Source organism: Miscanthus floridulus, chromosome 7, assembly GCF_019320115.1.
Source record: "Miscanthus floridulus cultivar M001 chromosome 7, ASM1932011v1, whole genome shotgun sequence".
In the NCBI taxonomy this organism is placed as follows: Eukaryota; Viridiplantae; Streptophyta; class Magnoliopsida; order Poales; family Poaceae; genus Miscanthus; species Miscanthus floridulus.
The window spans coordinates 82460380-82469024 of NC_089586.1; the positions used below are offsets into that span (position 1 = coordinate 82460380).

Sequence of the window (8645 nt, forward strand, 5' to 3'; positions counted from 1 at the left end):
TTGAGAAGACAGTGGTGGTATGAGACAGCGGTGGCACAGCAGAGGCCGGCTAGGTCGACTCCACCAGTTGGCCACGCCGACTCCAACATGCAGTAGAGCCAGTTGGCTCAGCCGACCTAGGGGTCCGCTTAGCCGACTCCACTCCCAGCTCAGCCAAGTCGGCTAAGCCAACTGCCCTAGTCAGCTTAGCCGACTCCCCTGGTTCCAGCAGCCCCGAATCCTCCGGTGTTCATGTTTTGCGCACATTTGTTCCACAGCGGATGGAGATTGGCACCTAGAAGACCAATGAAAAGAAGAACCAGAGAGAGTTCGTGAAGAAGCAATGCACCTTTGATAGGCTTATGACTAAGTACAAGCAACAAAAAAATGCCGATTCCTAGAATCGGCCATTTAAAAAAAGAGGGTCTACTCTGCATAAGCGAGAAGATGATAAAACTAAGCAATTAGCGGTGGTGCAACCAGCAGCTCCACCTTAGAGAGTTGCTCCTTGTGTATCTCGCTAGGGTCCTGTAACGACCTAGGTTTTCGAAGAACCCAAAAATCACAACTTAATTTTTTTTTCAAGTAAACCCATGCATGGTGAGTGTGCATACTAGGAAACCACCTTCATAGTTGCACAAGTAGAGCCCAAGATAGAATGTTTGAGCATATGCATTTGAATTAACAATATGAGTTGCTTCTTTTTGGATTTATGCTTGTTAATAAAATTGTGACCAACTTATTTTAATTCAACTTGTTGTGTGTGCTTCCAACGCTCTAGCCCAAATCTGAACCTTAGTGGACCTAGTGGCCCCACCCATACTTGCATACAAGCATTGGGTACACATATACTAGTATAGGAACCCTAGAAATAGATTTCAAAAATAGAAAAGGAATATAAAAGGAGGGAAAAAGGAAAAGCAGGAAGCGGTCCAGCGCCACCAGCAGGCCCAGCCACGCAGCCGCAGCAGCCCATGTCGCGGCCCCGCTCGCGCACCCGCGCCCGCGAAGCAGCAGCGGCCCAACCAGCCTAGCAATCGTGCCTCGCCCCTTCCCCTCCACACTGCTGCTGCCAGGCAGGACCCCGCTATCATCCCCCACCCTGGCTCCCTCCTTAGCTTTTGCAAAATAGAGCAGGCGCCGGCTGGGAATATCCGGGCGTCGCTCTCCTAGAGCCATTTGCCTCCGAGCCGTTGGACGCGCACCCACGGATGGATGCCACGTCCATGATCCATGGCTCACCAACCTGTCCCAGCTAGATCTGCGCCGTGCTGACGTCGCCGCCGAGGCCCCAACCCGCTGACGCCACCTCGTCCTCCTTTTTGACCGTCGGTGATCGAAAATGGAGTGTGCCAAAGCCTCCCATGCTCCCCGCCAAACCCTAGACCCTAGCCTTGAGGCCCCATCTACCCTACACGTGCCCCTCCACTTTCATCCACCGTCCGTCGTGCTCACCATAGCCGAGCGTGGCTATATAAGCCGAGACCCAGTGCCCTAGCCCTCCTAACCACCCCGCCGGCACTATATGGCCTCACTCGTCCCAGCCAAGCCATGAGAAGGGAGGATAAGGAGAAGGGAGGAGGAAGAGGGAGCACCGGAGCCGCCGGAATGCCATAAGAGCCGAGGACGACGCCGATCGTCTTCGTCGCTGACACGGGTCTGTCGGCACTACTTCACCTCGTCACAGCCACAACTTGCCTATGCACCGCTAGCCTACCACCCCGTGCCCCACAGTGAGCCCCGCTGGTTCCTCTACTCGCCGTCGCCATGTCCACTGACGTGGTCTCCCTACTTGAGGGGCCCAAAGGCCACGCCTTTGGCCACCATGGAACACAACGCACCCATGCGCACCTTCACGAGCACTCATGTGGCCATGCCGAGCCTTGGATGCTCAGGAACACCGGCGTACACATGCGCACCGAGCGTGCTCGCCATGGCTAGAGCACGGCCATGGTGGAGCCGTTCCACCCATACTTGGACGATGGAGGTAGAAAGCCATCTCGGCAAGGGACACACCTCGCGCTAGCTGGTTGTCAGAGAAGAGTCCTAGGAGCCGCTGGCCACCCCGCCATGCCAGAGCCACCATGTTCCCTCGCCGATGTCATGTCAAAGGTGATTTTGTGGATGCTGGCCGCCTCGAAGCTCGGGGATGAGCCGATGATGTTCGTCGTGTCACCGTACGCCTAGCCACCTAGATTGGTTGACCGTCTAGAACTCCCTAGACCCTAGTTTGCTGTCGTGGGCACACCATGGCAGCGCCATCGCGTTCTCCCCCTTTGGAGGGCCAAAGGCTAGACCTTTTGCCATTTTGTCACGCTGTATAACACCATAAATCTTTGCTTTTCAAAAGTAGGATTTAAATTGATTTAATTCAATTAGTTGCTTTACTTTCTTAGGCAAATATTAATGATTTATAAGAATCCTAAAATGAAATGTAAGGTAGAAACCTTGAAATGTTGTATTCATGTTGCTCCACATTTTTCGTTGTTTGCTCTAAGTGTGCTTAGGCTTTGTCTAAAATGAAAATAAGTGAAAACCCTAATTAAAATCTGGCCTTAAAAATTAATAAAGATTTTCTTTTTCTTTTCTTTTTCCCTTTGGTTTTTGGCCTATAGCGGCAGCATTAGCGCAGTGGCCCAGTAGCGGCCTGCTCCCTTCCCTGCTTGCATGGGCCGGCCAGCTGTTGACATTTCCTAGCATCACTCTTTACTAAGTTGTCATCCCTAGCATGATACTAGAAATGTGTTATTGTTAATTATTGAGAACACTTGTAAATTTATATATATACTAAGTAATCCGCAAGCGCATAGATAATGTACAATTGTAGCATTTCACCCGGAAGTATACCGAGTATCGTTATTTATATTTTATCCACAGGGAGGAGCTATGGAGTTGTGTTAGCATAGAGATATTGACAAATATATATATATACTTCTGATAAATCACTCTCATGCTTGGTAGGGGTAAGTCAAGGGATAAATATATAATAAGTGTAAGGTAATAATGGTATTCCAGAGATAGAAAGAGACTCATAAAATGTAGTACGGCTAAGCAGGAGATTCGTTAAGAGCAAAAGATTCCTAAGTCATTCCTTGTTTACTAAGTCTTTTGTACACCCAAGTATATACACTCTCATCTATAGTATAACTAGCTTTGGATCTATGCATAAGGAACATTACTAAGGAAGATCAAGAATAGAGACTATCTCCCTTCGCAACCACATTCTACTTACTCTACAAACGGAGAGTGGACTACAAAGGACTGAATGGGAGTGTCACATCCATGATCTATCACATGACCTAGAGTGCAGAATGCATCCACAGGCAATATCTAAGCACCATGCTTACATAATGTCAACCACTTAAGTCACTCGAGTACTGAGCTAAGAGCTTTGCGAACATATGCATAAATTCATCATCAATCATAACATTATCAAGCATATAACTAGAGCAAACTCGAAACATAATGAATAGCAACATAATATTGAAGTAGCACAAAGTCATAAATATAGAGATACAATGGCTATACCAGTCTCCAAATGGCAGATCCGAAATCCTTAGCTGTTGCCCACACTCTACTTGAACCTTGCTAGGTAGGCTATACTAGAAACTTGAAGAATTGGAGCTCTACTCTCTTCTCTCTAGAAACCCTAATTTCTAGTCTGATCTTGACTTATGGCAGCGTGCTCTAGAAGAGGGACATGGGCTGGTTATATAGGCCAGAGCGTCAAACGTGAGCCCTTGGATCAAACCAACTTGAATAAACATTGTAGATGCATTCCTTAAGGCGATGGAGAACTAACGTAGCAATGGGGCTAATAGGTGGGACCCTAGAGGCCCGACGGCCTCCAGGTGGGACCAAGTGGCCCCACCTATCACCCTCTCATCCTCTGCTTTGGTGACATGGCTTTTGGAGTCCTCTAGAACCTTCTAGAGTTGGTTTCACTATAGATAAGTGTGATTTTATATGATGTTTTGACCCCCCTTGATGGTTTTCTAAAATAACCCTGCTGAAAACATAGATTCACCAAAACTCGTGGAAATTGTCAGTTTAAACCCCTAGGGGATCTCTAGTGTTTTGGTGAATTTGTGTTTTCAGCAGGGTTATTTTAGAAAACCATCAAGGTGGATCAAAACATCAAATAAAATCACGCTTATCCATGGCAAAACCAACTCAAGAAGGTTCCAGAGGACTCCAGAAGCCACATCACCGAAGCAGAGGACGAGTCAGATCTCCATCGCCTTAAGGATTGCATCTACGCCATTTATTCAAGTCGGTTTGATCCAAGGGCTCACGTTGGATGCTCTGGCCTATATAACCAGCCCCTGTCCCCCCTCCAGAGCATGCTACCATTAGTCAAGTTTAGAACAGAAATTAGGATTTCCACAGAGAAGAGAGTAGAGCTCCAATTCTTCAAGTTTCTAGTATAGGCTAGCGAGCAAGGTTCAAGTAGAGTGTGGGCTACTGCTTAGGATTCCAAATCTGCCGTCTAGAGACTGGTATAGCCATTGTATCTCTATATTTATGACTTTGTGCCACTTCAATATTATATTGCTATTTATTATGTTCCTAGTTTTCTCTAGTTATATGCTTGATATAGTTATGATTGATGATGAATTTATGCATATGTTCGCAAAGCTCTTAGCTCAATACTCGAGTGAGTTAAGTGGTTGACATTATGTAAGCATGGTGCTTAGATATTGTTTGCCAGCGGATGCATTCAGCACTCTGGGTCATGTGGTAGATCGTGGATGTGACACTCCCGTTGAGTCCTTTATAGTCCACTCCCCATTTGTAGAGTAAGTAGAATACGGTTGCGAAAGGAGACATGCTTTATTCTTGATCTTCCTTAGTAATGTTCCTTATGCATAGATCCAAAGTTCGTTATACTATAGATGAGAGTGTCTATACTTGGATGTACAAAAGACTTAGTAAATAAGGAATAACCTAGGAATCTTTTGCTCTTAACGAATCTCCTACTTAGCCGTACTATATTTTATGAGTCTCTATTTCTATCTCTGGAATACCATTTATACCTTACACTTATCATTTATTTATCCCTTGACGTACCCCTGCCATAGCATGAGAGTGATTTTTATCACAAGTATATATATATATTTGTCAATATCTCTATGCTAGCACAACTAACTCCTCCCTGTGGATAAAATATAAATAATGATATCTAGTATACTCCCGGGTGAAATGCTACAATGGTATATTATCTATGCACTTGCGGATACTTTAATATATATATATAATTTTCCTCTATGTTTTCAAGTGTCATTTATAATTACCAACAACGCATTTCTAGCATCATGCTAGGGATGACAACTTAGTAAAGAGTGATGCTAAGAAATGTCAACACTCTCTCTTTCTCAAGATTTTAGCACTACTTTCACACCCAAACTTCCTCACTCTTTCTTACTCCAACACTGCTTCTACCAAGGAAAATTCAACTACGAAATTTAGAATTGGAATTTCGAACTTAGGAGCTGCATTGCAGTTATGGGTGAGGCCGAGAGCAAGCAGGAGAAGTGGGATCTATAGGCGGCGCAGCAATAGGCCGATAGGCCGGCCCCACACCTTGGCCAAATGGCCTCTCCAATTTCCTGATCTTCTTTACTTCATGGTTAAGCAAGGTGAGTGCTCCTTTTGGTGGATATGTGCAGAGATATGATCAGTAGTGGTGGAGAGTGGAAAGAGGTGATAGTGGTGGTTATGGAGGTGATGGAAGTGATAGGTGGTGGTTGAGTGGGTACCATGAGCCTATATATTTTACCATATACATACTTATATATATATATATGGAATGCAAAAATATTTTATGATACTATGAAATATAACAAGATGAATGATGGTATTTTTAATTTTTATGCCTCCACGGTAAATATTTCATACGGGTTTTTACTCCGTAAAAATTATTTACATGGGTCTTAAGTTTTTATAATGCCATGATGAGAATTTTTTCATGATGCAGGTGTTGAAAAGTAAATATGCTAGGATAAAATGATTAATGTAGTATGAAATAGTAAATATGGATAACTACCAAGTTACCTCCCGGCGAGGGTTCGGAATTTTAAGTCCACCAAACCAGACTTCTCAGTTTGATTTTATTCTTCAGGTGCGTCAGTAGGTCTCGAAGATGGAGACCTTGATACTCACTTCTCATGCCATTCCAGATTGGAGCATTGTTCCTATCTTGGCTTGAAAGCGAACCACTCTTCCTTTCCATTAATATGAAATTTAATCTCTCCAACTCTGACATCAATATGAGCATTTGTAGTGCTCAGGAAGGGTCTCCCAAGAATGAGGGTGTCTTCATGTCTTCCTACATGTCAAGTACTACAAAATCTATGGGAACAAAAAAGTTTCGTATTTTAACCAAAATGTTTTCAACGATTCCTGTAGGGTAGCGGACCGATTGGTCGGCTTGTTGCAAGCACATTGATGTTGGCGTGAGGGTTGAATAGTTGAGCTTGTCGAAGACTTTTTTGGGCATGAGACTGACACTTCCTCCAAGATCGCATAACACATTCTCAAAGTTCTGGCTCCCGATTGAACGGTCGATAGTGGGGCATCCTGGATCCTTCTTCTTGACAGGTGAAGTGTTTAGGATGATCGCACTATACTCCTCCATTAACTTGATTACCTCAGTGGAAGGCAATGGTCTTTTGTTGTTGAGGATGTATCTGAGACACTTCGCGTAGGTAGGTACCTGCATGGCATCTAGCAACAGAATATTGATATATAACTTTTGAATTACCTCTACGAATTTACCAAACTGTTCATCCATTTTGGCTTTTCAATTTCTGCGTGGAAATAGTAGGAGGGTCATGTCATGAAAATCTTGTTGTAACTCTCACTCTTGTGGCCCAACTTTTTCAACTTCATCGGTTCTCTTCTCCTCTTCCTGCACTACCACTGGTGTCTTACCTGTCCTTACCAGATATGGTGGATCACGAGTAGACTTACAACCTCTTATGGTTATGGCGTTTACCTTCTCAAGGTTAGTGGTAAACGACAGAGCAGCAACCAACTGGGCTAATTGAGATTCTATATTTTTATTATAGCTAAGTTGGTCTTTTATAGCAGAAGAAAAACTATCCATTTTAGTATTTATGCTTTCTAGGACCTTATCATTAAAAGCAAGCTTCTTAGAAATATCCTCATTAATCCTAGCTTGTTCTAAGATCCGGTCTCTCAAGGATGGTTGTTTAGGAGTATTATAGTAATTACCTAGGTACTTACCTTGGTAAGTTGATCGTTGTTATTGATTCCACCCTTGTCTCTGTTATTGTGGAGCAGAATTATTGATGATATTTGCATCCTCCTGATATTCTACCCCAAGTATTCTCCACATACATTTTGGGAATTAAAGGCATCTTGAATAGCCTAATGATCTTTCTTATAATTGGTTCGTTGTTCAAGCCAACTCAGCAGTATGTGCATCTTGGTTGATAGTGCACACACCATTTCTAGTACTTCTTCGCTCTTATTGCATTACTGAATATTGCATTGAGACCAGCCTTGATTAGAGGCTATCTTTTCCATAAGAGTTTCAACTTTTCTAAGGGTGAGTAACATAAATGATCCTCCAACAGTGGCATTGAGTTGTTCATGGGCTTTCTGAGTTAATCCATGGTAAAAGTTTTGCATAAACAACCAATCTTCTAGCCCAAGATGAGGACAATCTGAAATATATTCTTGGAAATGTTCCCATGCTTCTAGAATGGTTTTTCCCTTCTGCTGTTGGAAATTAGAAATCTTTCCTCTTAAGGCATTGGTCTTTGCCCACAGGGAAGAACTTTTCTAGCAAGGCCTTTGAACACCTTGCCCAAGTGTTGATGTGATCTTTGTTGATGTAGAACCACTGCTTCGCTCTTCCCACTAGTGAGAATGGAAATAGGCAGAGTAGTATGATGTCTTGAGCAACGTCCTTGATGATGACCGTGCTGCTAATCTCCAGAAAATTCTAAAGGTGAGCACTAGCATCTTCTTGTGCCTTTTCACTGAATGGGGTAGCTTGCATCATGTTGATGAGGCTTAGCTTGAGCTCAAACTCAAGGTTGTTGGTTCTGAGTGTTGGTCCAGTGCGGATGTTCTTAGTTCTTGGAGCAGATAATTCACACAAAGTTTTGTCATCCATAGCTCAGAAACTGGTGTTGAGCTTTCTCTGAATTAGGTTGATTTGATTCTGATAGGAAGTTGTTGGTGAATCACAACTAAGTCTGCAATACCCTGTATAAGATATGAACGAAGACAAACAAGGGTAAGCCTGGTAAAGCAGAGGTTATGATTTTATCAATAAGTATTTATTTATCAATTCTCTATAGCCATGTGCCCCTCCCTGGCAATGGCGCAATAAATGCTTGTTGACATTTCTTAGCATCACTCTTTACTAAGTTGTCATCCCTAGCATGATGCCAGAAATGCGTTATTGTTAATTATTGAGAACACTTGTAAATTTATATATATACTAAGTAATCCGCAAGCGCACAGATAATGTACCATTGTAGCATTTCACCCGTGAGTATACTGAGTATCGTTATTTATATTTTATCCACAGGGAGGAGTTATAGAGTTGTGTTGGCATAGAGATATTGACAAATATATATATATTTATATATATATACTTATGATAAAATCACTCTCACGCTATGGCAGGG

The 8645-nt window shown here is 43.2% G+C and overlaps 1 non-coding gene across 1 annotated transcript; it reads left to right on the plus strand.

Moving 5' to 3' along the window:
• Positions 1–7651: 7651 nt before the first annotated feature.
• On the plus strand, positions 7652–7758 carry LOC136468135 (small nucleolar RNA R71). Its single transcript, XR_010761676.1, has one exon. It is a non-coding gene; the product is annotated as a small nucleolar RNA R71 (small nucleolar RNA).
• The last annotated feature ends 887 nt before the right edge of the window (positions 7759–8645 follow it).